A 14,509-nucleotide genomic window follows, 5' to 3' on the forward strand; every position below is an offset into this window, starting at 1 on the left:
ACCCACCAAAACAGGTGGAAAAGGGCATTATCATAATTTTCACAATTTCACAATATTATTTCAACCTTGTAGTGTGGAAAAGTATATAAAACACAAGAAAATCAGGTTTTTGACAGCACTGGGCCTTTAATATAGAGGAGAGAAGTTGTATTTTTATGACCAGATCAAGCACCCATATATGAAGTAAAGTCACCATAGCAGCTTACTGTGGGGACAGAAAGGAGACAGAAATAAAATGCCATGCACAAAACTAATCTGTCTCACGCTAGGACCTGGAGGAGTGCTGGTGGGTGTTCCAGAAGTGACAGATAGGAGAACGGAGCACGGAAGTCAAATTTCTGGTAGGTGAAATGAATGTAGGCTGCTGTTGAGTGAGAACGAAGGATTTTAAGATCAATCGAAAGTCTCAAAGAGAAGGAAATTGGTTATGTTTTTGCCTGTTTTAGTAGTAGGAGATTGGCGTTGTTTGCTTTCAATGCACATTGGCAGCTAGTGCACGCGTGGACCTTGGCTGGCTAGCTAGCTAGCTAACGTGACATAATCCGTGCAGTGATGAGGTCGCGAGGTGACTGGATTGGTTTATTTCAAACATGTGGCACAAATATATGAAATAACTATTTATATATATTTGTAATAAACTGTCATGCTTTTGTCCGAAGCTGTCATCGGTATTCAAAAGTATGTTACACACATGTTGGGCACAGTGCTGCAGACCAAGACAGGGGACTCTGGCACATTGTTTACCATCGAGTCTACCCACCGACACAAATGAAAACAATTATGCATTTAATTATATTTTCACAATCAAATGCAAATAGCACGTGGTGGTCACTGCTCAATGAATGCCATTCCAAGTTTCCCATGACAACAACATTGAACAGTGTACTTATTTTTTATTTTTTTTCGTGATCAGGTAAACGCGATCAATTTCATTATAAAAAAAACCAAGGCACTCTTCATACTAAAATGCCCTATTGCAGTAGTGTAGCATAAAAAACGCACCAGTGGGGAGTGAACATCTAGCCGATTAAACTCAACTCCACCATTTATGATGGACTAGTGTGGTGACTAGTGTGGGCGGACTGGAGTTCCCGAATCAAATCCCATTTTATTGGTTGCATACACATATTCAGCAGATATATTGCCGGTGTAGCGAAATGGTTGTGTGCCTAGCTCCAGCCGTGCAGTAATATATAACAATACACACAAATCTAAAACGTTAATAATATAGAAATATTAGGATGAACAATGTCCGGAGTGTGTGTGCATCTATGGAATTTATAGACAATATGGACAGTATATGGATATAATATGTAGTATATGAAGAGAAGTATACAGTGCCTTCGGAAAGTATTCAGACACCTCGACTTTTTCTACATTTTATGTTACAGCCTTATTCTAAAATGGATTTTAAAAGAAATACTCAACAATCTACACACAATACCCCATAATGACAAAGCAAAAACAGGTTTTTAGAATTTTTGGCAAATGTATTACAAATAAAAGACAAATTCCCTATTTACATAAGTATTCAGACCCTTTGCTATGAGACTCGAAATTCCGCTCAGGTGCATCCTGTTTCCATTGATCATCCTTGAGATGTTTCTACAACTTGGAGTCCACTTGTGGTAAATTTAATTGATTGGACATGATTTTGAAAGGCACACACCTGCCTATATGAGGTCCCACAGTTGACAGTGCATGTCAGAGCAAAAACTAAGCCATGAGGTCGAAGGAATTGTCCGTAGAGCTCTGAGACAGGATTGTGTCGATGTACAGATCTGGGGAATGGTACCAAAAAAAAAATGCAGCATTGAAGGTCTCCAAGAACACTGTGGCCTCCATCATTCTTAAATGGAAGAAGTTTAGAAACCAAAAGACTCTTCCTAGAGCTGGCCGCCAGACCAAACTGAGCAGTCGGGGCAGAAGGGCCAGAACTCGATGGTCACTCTGACAGAGCTCTAGAGTTCCTCTGTGGAGATGGGAGAACCTTCCAGAAGGACAACCATCTCTGCAGCACTCCACCAATCAGGCCTTTATGGTAGACCGGCCAGATGGAAGCCACTCCTCAGTAAAAGGCACATGACAGTCCACTTGGAGTTTGCCAAAAGGCACCTAAATACTGTCAGACCATGAGAAACAAGATTCTCTGGCCTGATGAAACCAAGATTGAACTATTTGGCTTGAATGCCAATTGTCACATCTGGAGGAAACCTGGCACCATCCCTACGGTGAAGCATGGTGGTGGCAGCATCATCCTGTGGGAATGTTTTTCAGAGGCAGAGACTGGGAGACTAGTCAGGATCGAGGCAAAGATAAACAGAGCAAAGTACAGAGAGATCCTTGATGAAAACTTGCTCCAGAGCGCTCAGAACCTCAGACTCGGGCGAAGGTTCACCTTCCAACAGGACAACGACGCTAAGCACACAGGCAAGACAACACAGGAGTGTCTTTGGGACAAGTCTCTGAATGTCCTTGAGTGGCCCAGCCAGAGCCCGGACTTGAACCTGATTGAACATCTCTGGAGAGACCTGAAAATAGCTGTGCAGCAACGCTTCCCATCCAACCTGACAGAGCTTGAGAAGGTGTGCAGAGGAGAATGGGAGAAACTCCCCAAATACAGGTGTGCCAAGCTTGTAGCGTCATACCCAAGAAGACTTGAGGCTGTAATCGCTTCCAAAGTTTTTTTTTAAATGAAGTACTGAGTAAAGGGTCTGAATACTTATGTAAATGTGATTTTTATTTTAAAATGTTTAATACATTTGGCATTATGGGGTATTGTGTGTAGATTGAGGGACAATTTTTTTTATTTAATACATTTTAGAATAAGCCTGTAACGTAACAATATGGAAAAAGTCAAGGGGTCTGAATACTTTCGAAAGGCACTGTATGTACAGCAATAGTTTAATAGGATAGGCCTTGACTAGAATACAGTATATACATATGAAGTGGGTAAAACACTATGTTATTAAAGTGACCAGTGTTCCATGACTATGTACATAGGGCAGCAGCCTCTATGGTGCATGTTCGAGTTAATTGGGTGGTAGCCGGCTAGTGGCAGTGACTAAAGTTTAAGGCAAGGTACTGAGCGGAGGCTGGCTAGTGGTGACGATTTAACAGTCTGATGGCCTTGAGATTGAAAAACAGCTTCTATCTCTTGGTCCCTGCTTTGATGCACCTGTACTGACCTCATTTACATTTACATTTTACATTTAAGTCATTTAGCAGACGCTCTTATCCAGAGCGACTTACAAATTGGTGCATTCACCTTATGATATCCAGTGGAACAACCACTTTACAATAGTGCATCTAAATCTTTTAAGGGGGGGGGTTAGAAGGATTACTTTATCCTATCCCAGGTATTCCTTAAATAGGTGGGGTTTCAGGTGTCTCCGGAAGGTGGTGATTGACTCCGCTGTCCTGGCGTCGTGAGGGAGCTTGTTCCACCATTGGGGTGCCAGAGCAGCGAACAGTTTGGACTGGGCTGAGCGGGAACCGTGCTTCCTCAGAGGTAGGGGGGCCAGCAGGCCAGAGGTGGATGAACGCAGTGCCCTTGTTTGGGTGTAGGGCCTGATCAGAGCCTGAAGGTATGGAGGTGCCGTTCCCCTCACAGCTCCGTAGGCAAGCACCATGGTCTTGTAGCGGATGCGAGCTTCAACTGGAAGCCAGTGGAGAGAGCGGAGGAGCGGGGTGACGTGAGAGAACTTGGGAAGGTTGAACACCAGACGGGCTGCGGCGTTCTGGATGAGTTGTAGGGGTTTAATGGCACAGGCAGGGAGCCCAGCCAACAGCGAGTTGCAGTAATCCAGACGGGAGATGACAAGTGCCTGGATTAGGACCTGCGTCGCTTCCTGTGTGAGGCAGGGTCGTACTCTGCGAATGTTGTAGAGCATGAACCTACAGGATCGGGTCACCGCCTTGATGTTAGTGGAGAACGACAGGGTGTTGTCCAGGATCATGCCAAGGTTCTTAGCACTCTGGGGGGAGGACACAAGGGAGTTGTCAACCGTGATGGCGAGATCATGGAACGGGCAGTCCTTCCCCGGGAGGAAGAGCAGCTCCGTCTTGCCGAGGTTCAGCTTGAGGTGGTGATCCGTCATCCACACTGATATGTCTGCCAGACATGCAGAGATGCGATTCGCCGCCTGGTTATCAGAAGGGGGAAAGGAGAAGATTAATTTGTAAGTCGCTCTGGATAAGAGCGTCTGCTAAATGACTTAAATGTAAATGTAAATTGTGTGTTGTCTGCATAGCAATGATAGGAGAGACCATGTGAGGATATGACAGAGCCAAGTGACTTGGTGTATAGCGAGAATAGGAGAGGGCCTAGAACAGAGCCCTGGGGGACACCAGTGGTGAGAGCGCGTGGTGCGGAGACAGATTCTCGCCACGCCACCTGGTAGGAGCGACCTGTCAGGTAGGACGCAATCCAAGCGTGGGCCGCGCCGGAGATGCCCAACTCGGAGAGGGTGGAGAGGAGGATCAAATGGTTCACAGTATCAAAGGCAGCAGATAGGTCTAGAAGGATGAGAGCAGAGGAGAGAGAGTTAGCTTTAGCAGTGCGGAGAGCCTCCGTGACACAGAGAAGAGCAGTCTCAGTTGAATGCCCAGTCTTGAAACCTGACTGATTAGGATCAAGAAGGTCATTCTGAGAGAGATAGCAGGAGAGCTGGCCAAGGACGGCACGTTCAAGAGTTTTGGAGAGAAAAGAAAGAAGGGATACTGGTCTGTAGTTGTTGACATGGGAGGGATCGAGTGTAGATTTTTTCAGAAGGGGTGCAACTCTCGCTCTCTTGAAGACGGAAGGGACGTAGCCAGCGGTCAAGGATGAGTTGATGAGCGAGGTGAGGTAGGGGAGAAGGTCTCCGGAAATGGTCTGGAGAAGAGAAGAGGGGATAGGGTCAAGTGGGCAGGTTGTTGGGCGGCCGGCCGTCACAAGACGCGAGATTTCATCTGGAGAGAGAGGGGAGAAAGAGGTCAAAGCACAGGGTAGGGCAGTGTGAGCAGGACCAGCGGTGTCGTTTGACTTAGCAAACGAGGATCGGATATCATCAACCCTCTTTTCAAAATGGTTGACGAAGTCATCCGCAGAGAGGGAGGAGGGGGGGGGGGGGTGGAGGGGGAGGAGGATTCAGGAGGGAGGAGAAGGTAGCAAAGAGCTTCCTAGGGTTTGAGGCAGATGCTTGGAATTTAGAGTGGTAGAAAGTGGCTTTAGCAGCAGAGACAGAAGAGGAGAATGTAGAGAGGAGGGAGTGAAAGGATGCCAGGTCCGCAGGGAGGCGAGTTTTCCTCCATTTCCGCTCGGCTGCCCGGAGCCCTGTTCTGTGAGCTCGCAGTGAGTCGTCGAGCCACGGAGCAGGAGGGGAGGACCGAGCCGGCCTGGAGGATAGGGGACAGAGAAAATCAAAGGATGCAGAAAGGGAGGAGAGGAGGGTTGAGGAGGCAGAATCAGGAGATAGGTTTGAGCAGAGGGAAGAGATGATAGGATGGAAGATGAGAGAGTAGCGGGAGAGAGAGAGCGAAGGTTGGGACGGCGCAATACCATCCGAGTAGGGGCAGAGTGAGAAGTGTTGGATGAGAGCGAGAGGGAAAAGGATACAAGGTAGTGGTCGGAGATTTGGAGGGGAGTTGCAATGAGATGAGTGGAAGAACAGCATCTAGTAAAGATGAGGTCAAGCGTATTGCCTGCCTTGTGAGTAGGGGGGGAAGGTGAGAGGGTGAGGTCAAAAGAGGAGAGGAGTGGAAAGAAGGAGGCAGAGAGGAATGAGTCAAAGGTAGACGTGGGGAGGTTAAAGTCACCCAGAACTGTGAGAGGTGAGCCATCCTCAGGAAAGGAACTTATCAAGGCGTCAAGCTCATTGATGAACTCTCCAAGGGAACCTGGAGGGCGATAAATGATAAGGATGTTAAGCTTGAAAGGGCTGGTTACTGTGACAGCATGGAATTCAAATGAGGAGATAGACAGATGGGTCAGGGGAGAAATGTCCACTTGGGAGAGATGAGTATTCCAGTGCCACCACCCCGCTGGCTCGATGCTCTAGGGGTATGCGAGAATACGTGGGCAGACGAGGAGAGAGCAGTAGGAGTAGCAGTGTTATCTGTGGTAATCCATGTTTCCGTCAGCGCCAGGAAGTCTAGGGACTGGAGGGTAGCATAGGCTGAGATGAACTCAGCCTTGTTGGCCGCAGACCGGCAGTTCCAGAGGCTGCCGGAGACCTGGAACTCCACGTGGGTCGTGTGCGCTGGGACCACCAGGTTAGAGTGGCAGCGGCCACGCGGTGTGAAGCGTTTGTATGGCCTGTGCAGAGGGGAGAGAACAGGGATAGACAGACACATAGTTGACAAGCTACAGAAGTGTTGTTTCTTGTATTATTGTCTCTTGTGTCTTTAGAGAACTGTTTCACTTTGATATCCTTTTTCTTCTGTCCTGATTTTCTCTTTCTTTTCTTCTGTTAACTAGATATTCTTTGTTATTCTTCGTTAGCTAGCTAGCTTCTTCCAAAAGAGTCCCTAGCAACTGCTTAGCAACTGGTAAACAATTCAGCTAGCTAAGATAACTACAATTTTATGAAAAATAGTAACTTTTTTTAAAAGCCTATCTTCTTTGTTTGCTGCTTGTTTTTTCTCCTATTCAGTCTTGCAGTTTTCTTTTGCTTTTTTCCGAAGTACTTCACTCTAAAAACCATGTAAATTTCAATATTTGTAGGAGCTCAATTTTTCAGCAGCTGCTGCTCTAAGTCAGTTGTGTTGTAGCAAAACTTCTCATAAATCCTCAGATCTCTGTCCTTCAGCTTTGCCTGTGTTAAGTCAAGCCGTTTCTGTCCGATTCAAAAATCTCGCCTTCTGGATTGTAGCGGGCTGAACCGGCTATGGCTCGGGGGGCTGAGGTCGTTGATAATCATCTCGGCCTTCCAACATAATTACGCACAACATTGTTCTGTGTAATTGGGGGCTATTCTTTGGGTGCTGAAATCAGTTGTTTTTGAATAAAACGTAATTTTATGTGACATTGGAGATCCAGTCTGCCCACACTAGTCGCCGCTCAACTCCATCGTAAATCGTTGAGTTTAGTCAGCTAGTAAACATCATGCAATGATCCAGTGGGCTAATTCACAAGAAAGTATTTATGTGCCTGGCCCCTGCAGCAAACAATCAGATTGTTTTCTCTGGCATTATTTCCCTGCTGCATCAATAAAGACTGAGGGTACATTTGTGACCGACCGTCTCGATTTGGTCTTACATTGGATAAAAGTAGAGACTCAAAACTAGAAAATGGCATATCATACACTACAGCTGAGGAACAATTGGAAAGTAATTCTGCTTTGAAAGTTGATAAACTTGTAACCCCACTTTTGAGAAAATGGCCTTGAATGTTTTGGTACACCTACTGGAGAGCTCTTCTTTGTCTACACCCATTCAGCATTGTTCACACACGCTTAAGCCTTAGCCCACCCATCTCTTTAAGGATTCACATGTGAGGCCATGTGGTAAACACACACTACATCAAATAAAATCTAAGTTTATTTGTGACATGCACAGGATACAGAAGCTCTAAATGTTACAGTGAAGTGGTTACTTGCATAGTAGCAATATCATAAACAGAAAGTGTCCAGATAAATATTGTATCATTATTAGATAAGGCTTACCCGATACACTTGTCTAAATTGATGGGTCATGTGAAAGAAATGCTATAACCACCTCCCAGCCACATCTAGCTAAGTGGATTTGTCACTATTGTCTAGACGTGTTCATGATACAGTAGATGGCCGTAATCATCCCCAGACACACATGGCTAATTTGATGGCCAAAGTGGTCTTTTGTTTAGACATGTAGCTAGCTAGCTAAACAATAAACCGGCATAATCCCAACTCATACTACCACCAATACAAAATGATCATAGCTGTAGTAGGAATCTGCAGGTAGCTAAAGCTAACCAACTAGGTTCAATGCTAGCTAGCTAACATTAGGCTATAACTAGCAATGCAAACGGTTTCGGATTCAAATAATATTACTACACAGATCATACACGTAACGTTAGTTAGCGAGCCAGCAAGCTAACGCCTGCTAGCTAACAAACAGTTAGCTTTAACTTGCAATAAAAATGACTTTCTCACAAAATTTGAAACTTCTATCTGAAAATGTAGCTAGACTCTTAACGCATACATGGAGGAATGCTTCATGGCAGACTGGAACAATGTAACTGTTTTTTTTTTTGTAGTTACATCTTGTTTGGCCAGCGCTGTGTCAACTCACTCTGCTTCACACTGACCTTGGCGTGTGCAGAAAGTAGCCCATACATTTTTCCAACTGATCTATCTAAAGCGTCTGTTAAATTTAGGGCATTAATATTGTGAAAAGTAGCAAAAAGTTTGTAGTTCTCAATGGCTAACGTTATATTTTTCAAAAACGGCGCGGTGGAATGGACTGTCAACACGTACTGAACTGCTCACGTTCTAGAACGAAGCATCCTACATGGCAGACCAATCCAAACTCATCTCCCAGCGTGTCCAGCCCATCCATTATCTCGGCCAATCATGGCTAGCAGGAAGGTTCCTGACTTTTTCTGTGGCTGAACCAACTAGGCTCGTAATTTAACAATTTTCTTCGTATTTATGAATGGAATACAAGGTTGTTATTAAGGCAGATGAAAGTTCACATGTTGCAGAAGGCAATTCTGGCAAAAAACACACAAAGAAATGCTTACGTTCAAATGCCGCTCCTGTGAAGTAGTGACGTGTGACATACACCTAGTTTCCTTAAACGAGTCACATTTTATTTATTCTACACTTCTGAGTGGTATTTACAGTATTATGTCTCAAAATAAGTAGGCTATACCCTTCATAGTGATTAGCCTACATTTTGGCACTGACCTCAAACTCCCCATTGAATACCCAAGGTATCAGAAGCTGGGATTTGTTGTAATGCTCATTCCAGGTGCAGGCAGACAGTAATTCTGATGTTCTGCTTGAGAGACAAATCCCATTTGTGGGCCTGGGCAGTACCCATGAGCTCCATTAATCACCTTAGTTTTGGCTGAGCGACCATGGTCCTGCCCTACATCACACCAGGCTGCTCGGTGTCTGGAGGAGATGAATAAACAGTGATTAGGCTAAAGGGATTAGTCAGTATACAACTTATTTTATAGAACCTTTTGAAGACTTCTGAAGACTATACCACCACCCAGTCTAACTACTCAAAATAGATTGTAATACAGTATATGAATCACAAATGAAAAAAGATTGATTAAATATATGGAGTCAGCAAAGCAGACATCCCCCCCCCCTTCTTCGAGGAACGATACATACATCTGCCATGCATCTGCCATGCACCATTTCACACATGTGGACTGGCCACATGGACCCTGCCTGCTGAGCAGAGCGATAGTGGTAGTCACAGACGGAGGCAGTGAGGTGCTACTTCTCCATCTGCGGAGGACTCTTGTTTTTAATTAAGCACTCATCAGGAAAAGTCTATCTGCTGCTCGCTGGCTGGCTCTCAGTGGTGTGCTGTCTCTCTCTCTCTCTCTGGGGTCTCTCGTGAAAAAAAAGGGTCTCTCATATTGATAATGGGATTCTCTAATTGGTGCTTTAGTCCTGTAGTTGGTGAAAAGATGGAGAGAGAAATAGTTGGTGTTTTTTAGCACACTGGACAAAGTTTACTTATTTGTTTGTTGCTTGTTATGAGGCTGTTTCCTTCGGTGTAGTCCATGCAGAGTCTGAACCCACTGAACCTTTCAGGACTGGTGAGATGGGCTAACTGACGACAGGCCTGGTTGTGGTGAGATTTGAATGGCAAGCTCTCAGACCAATGTTTGGCTTCCTTTAGGCTATATGGGCAGCAGGTAGCTTAGTGGTTAAGAGCATTGGGCCAGTAGCTTAGCGGTTGAGTGTTTGGCCAGTAACTGAAAGGTGTCTGGTTCGAATCCCCGTGCTGGCAAGGTGGAAAAATCTGCCATTCTGCCCTTGAGCAAGGCAGTTAACCCCAAACAACAACTTCTCCCCGATGATGTCGGTTAAGGCAGGCCCCCCGCACCTCTCTGATTCAGAGGTTGGGTTAAATGCGGAAGACACATTTCAGTTGAATGCATTCAGTTGTGCAACATACTAGGTATTCCCTTTCCCCTTACTAGCGCCTAGCTCTGTTGCCCTCACTCCCCCACATGACAATGGTGATTACTGATTTCAAATGTGTTGCTGTCTGATGCTCTGAATGTTGCTTCAGGGGTCTTAAACATCTAGAAAAATACTGTCTTCGTAGCCGATTTACCAAATAGTTACTGTTTTTATTTTTCGGAAATTTAGTATTTTTGTAAGCCATTACATTTTGAACTTTGGGATCCCAGAAGCATGCTAATACCCATGATTATAGTACTCTAGTAATGGGCAGTGGTCTGCTTGCTACATCTATGTATCTTCATCTGTGTATTCATGAGTGTTGTCTTGATGAAACTGCTTGAGCCATAGCTAAAACGGACCAGAGATTAGCAGTGATTGTAGCCCTACGTGTGTTAGAGGTCATCTGTTTATGCTGTGCTCCAAAAGTTTACGTTTCCCAGTGCAACATACTGTAGGCGTGGCTTAGTGAGAGAGCAGCTGGTACTTGGCTCGATTGTTTTGCTTCTAGGTAGGCTACTGACTTCCTCTCTCGCATCAGTGTTTGTTTGCTGATATTCCTGTAGCCTAAATGTCATCCAAAGAAATAATCAATCATTGAGGTTATTTGACCTTACAGCATTCATTACCTACATTTTAATTGATTCTGAAGTTTGATACATTGCTCAGTATTATGCATGGTCTTGACATTGTAAAGTCTTGGTTGGTACCCTGCCCTTTTCTCCAGTTCATTCTGTTGCTACAGCCAAGCTTTTTTTCAAGCTCTAATCAAGCCCCTTCTCCGGGTCATGGGTTTTTATTTATTTTATTTCACCTTTATTTAACCAGGTAGGCAAGTTGAGAACAAGTTCTCATTTACAATTGCGACCTGGCCAAGATAAAGCAAAGCAGTTCGGCACATACAACAACACAGAGTTACACATGGAGTAAAACAAACATACAGTCAATAATACAGTACATTTACATTTGACATTTTAGTCATTTAGCAGACGCTCTAATCCAGAGCGACTTACAGTAGTGAATGCATACATTTCATAAATTTTTTTCTCCGTACAGTAGAAAAATAAGTCTATATACAATGTGAGCAAATGAGGTGAGATAAGGGAGGTAAAGGCAAAAAAGGCCATGGTGGCAAAGTAAATACAATATAGCAAGTAAAATACTGGAATGGTAGATTTGTAGTGGAAGAAAGTGCAAAGTAGAAATAGAAATAATGGGGTGCAAAGGAGCAAAATAAATAAATACAGTAGGGGAAGAGGTAGTTGTTTGGGCTAAATTATAGATGGGCTATGTTATGTACAGGTGCAGTGATCTGTGAGCTGCTCTGACAGCTGGTGCTTAAAGCTAGTGAGGGAGATAAGTGTTTCCAGTTTCAGAGATTTTTGTAGTTCGTTCCAGTCATTGGCAGCAGAGAACTGGAAGGAGAGACGGCCAAAGGAGGAATTGGCTTTGGGGGTGACCAGAGAGATTGGAGTGCTTTGCCGGTAAAGCTGAGGAGAAATGCTGCGACGGCAGAACTGCAGAGAGTTTGGGGAAAGCTAGTGACGTCTGGCTTTATTCAGTATCCCTTGGTGCCTTAGTGTATCATCCCTGGGGGATTTATTGGTCTGAAATGCCTTTCCTGTGTGAACATTACTCATTGGCTGATATGATACACAGAGCCCTGGAAATCCAATTGCAGCAAAATAGAACTCATCATTTGATGTAGGGTAGAGACAATGGGGAAAACACAACAACAACGGATCTACTTTATCATGCATCTGAATATGGGGCCTTTGTGAAATGCATTTGTTGTGTGTGCCCAATGATTTTTATGGTTAAATTCGTTCCAAACAGTAAAATGACGTGATCAACGGAAAATACTGTGCATGGGAACAGAAATGTTACAATAAGAGCTTTAAAAAAAATTATAATGCGATAATAGCGAGACTATCATCTCATTATTGAACATGCAAATACTGTAGCCTGGTTGCCATCTCTGTTTGGCTGTTACATTCCACTCCTTGCCACTCCTGTCACTTAAAATGACAGGAGTGGCAGGGAGTGGAATGTTAGCTGTCGTCTGGGGACCAGTCTTTTTAACTATGTAATGAAGCAGCAGGGGTTTGAACCAAAATTATTTTCCAATCGTTTCATTCTGAACAGAGGCATTTTTTGTTGTTGTTGTTCCACTGTTCCGACCAGCAAAATAAAGTTTTGAACCGGTTCGAACGGTTTATATCGTTCCTGTATAAACCTCTGAAATTAGCATTTTTGAAAAAATATTTAGCTCTACATTAAATTACTTCACCAATGGATAGAGCAGCTTGCTATGGAGTGGGCAAGTGTAGTGTAGGATGCAACAAAAATTTTGCGGGTGAAGAGAGCGCTGGGCATGAAACGTTGGGCATCTTGTTGTTATAACATGCATTATCTGAACAAAGCCCACAGAATTATACCTACGAAAGAGCGGCTTCTATGAAGGAGCTTCAGTGATTGCTATTCAACGGCTCAGACACGAGACGTATGTGGCAGGGACTCCAGACAATCACGGATTACAAAGGGAAAACCAGCCATGCCATGGACACCGACGTCTTGCTCCCGGACAAGCTAAACACCTTCTTTGCCCGCTTTGAAGATAACACAGTGCCACCAACACGGGCCGCTCCCGAGGCCTGTGAGCTCTCGTTCTCTGTGGCCGACGTGAGTAAGACATTTAAGCGTATTAAGACTCACAAGGTTGCCGGCCCAGACAGCACATTTTTTTGTCCATTAAAATAACATCAAATTGATCAGAAATACAGTGTAGACATTGTTAATGTTGTAAATGACTATTGTAGCTGGAAACGGCTGATTTATTTATGGAATATCTACATAGGTGTACAGAGGCCCATTATCAGCAACCATCACTCCTGTGTTCCAATGGCATGTTGTGTTAGCTAATCCAATCCTGATTACAGGCTCAAAATGGCCAGAAACAAATAACTTTCTTCTGAAACTCGTCCGTCTATTGTTGTTCTGAGAAATGAAGGCTGTTCCATGTGAGAAATTGCCAAGAAACCGAAGATCTTGTACAGCTCTGTGTACTACTCCCTTCACAGAACAGTGCAAACTGGCTCCAACCAGAATAGAAAGAGGAGTGGGAGGCCCAGTGCACAACTGAGCAAGAGGACAACTACATTAGTGTCTAGTTTGAGAAACAGATGCCTCACAAGTCCTCAACTGGCAGCTTCATTAAATAGTTCCCGCAAAACACCAGTCTCAACGTCATCAGTGAAGAGGCGACTCCGGGATGCTGGCTTCTAGACAGAGTTGCAAAGAAAAAGCCATATCTCAGACTTGCCGATTAAAAATAAAATATTATGATGGGCAAAAGAACACAGACACTGGACAGAGGAAGATTGGAAAAAAGTGTTATGGACAGACATTTAAGTTTGTGTTCGGATCACAAGAACATTTGTGAGATGCAGAAAAAATGAAAAGATGCTGGAGGTTGACGCCATCTGTCAAGCATGGTGGAGGCAATGTGATGGTCTGGGGGTGCTTTGGTGGTGGTAAAGTGGGAGATTTGTACAGGGTAAAAGGGATCTTGAAGAAGGAAGGCTATCACTCCATTTTGCAACGCCATGCCATACCCCGTGGACTGCGCTTAATTGGAGCCAATTTCCTCCTACAACAGGACAATGACCCAAAGCACAGCTCCAGACTACGCAATAACTATTTAGGGAAGAAGCAGTCAGCTGGTATTCTGTCTATAATGGAGTGGCCAACACAGTCACCGCATCTCAACCCTATTGAGCTGTTGTGGGAGCAGCTAGACCGTATGGTACGTAAGAAGTGCCCATCAAGCCAATCCAACTTGTGGGAGGTGCTTCTGGAAGCATGGGGTGAAATCTCTTCAGATTACCTCAACAAACTGACAACTAGAATGCCAAAGGTCTGCAAGGCTGTAATTGCTGCAAATGGAGGATTCTTTGATGAAAGCAAAGTTTGAAGGACACAGTTATTATTTCAATTAAAAATCATTATTTATAACCTTGTCAACGTCTTGACTATATTTCCTATTCATTTTGCAACTCATTTCATGTATGTTTTCATGGAAAACAAGGACATTTCTAAGTGACCCCAAAACTTTTGAAGAGATAGCACACCAGTATCACCAGTAGTACATTTTAAAGTTCATTACCATAATTTCTAATCTACAATGTTTGCTTGGTTACGATAATTTCTGTTAATGCATTCAATATTATATTATTACAGGGGGCGCTGGTGAGCAGCAACATGTGAAGACGCGTTTTCTCGGTGCTCCTGTCTAGGGAGAACAATTTACAATTAATTCTTGATCAACACCTTTCCTACCGTGTTAATTTTGTATCAAACCCAGCTCACTTTTTTTCTGACATTTTATGGTGGAAATT

At 44.1% G+C, this 14,509-nt stretch overlaps 1 protein-coding gene across 3 annotated transcripts in view; it reads left to right on the top strand.

Annotated features, from left to right (window-relative positions):
• The first annotated feature begins 257 nt into the window (after positions 1 to 257).
• Positions 258 to 14,509, top strand: part of immp2l (inner mitochondrial membrane peptidase subunit 2) — a 162,195-nt gene continuing 147,943 nt past the window's right edge. For all 3 annotated transcript variants that reach the window (XM_029697043.1, XM_029697041.1, XM_029697044.1), the window contains exon 1: positions 258 to 341. The gene's annotated coding sequence lies outside the window, so the exon portion shown is untranslated. The remainder of the gene's footprint in view (positions 342 to 14,509) is intronic.

Source organism: Salmo trutta, chromosome 17 (genome assembly GCF_901001165.1).
Source record: "Salmo trutta chromosome 17, fSalTru1.1, whole genome shotgun sequence".
NCBI classification, from domain to species: domain Eukaryota; kingdom Metazoa; phylum Chordata; class Actinopteri; order Salmoniformes; family Salmonidae; genus Salmo; species Salmo trutta.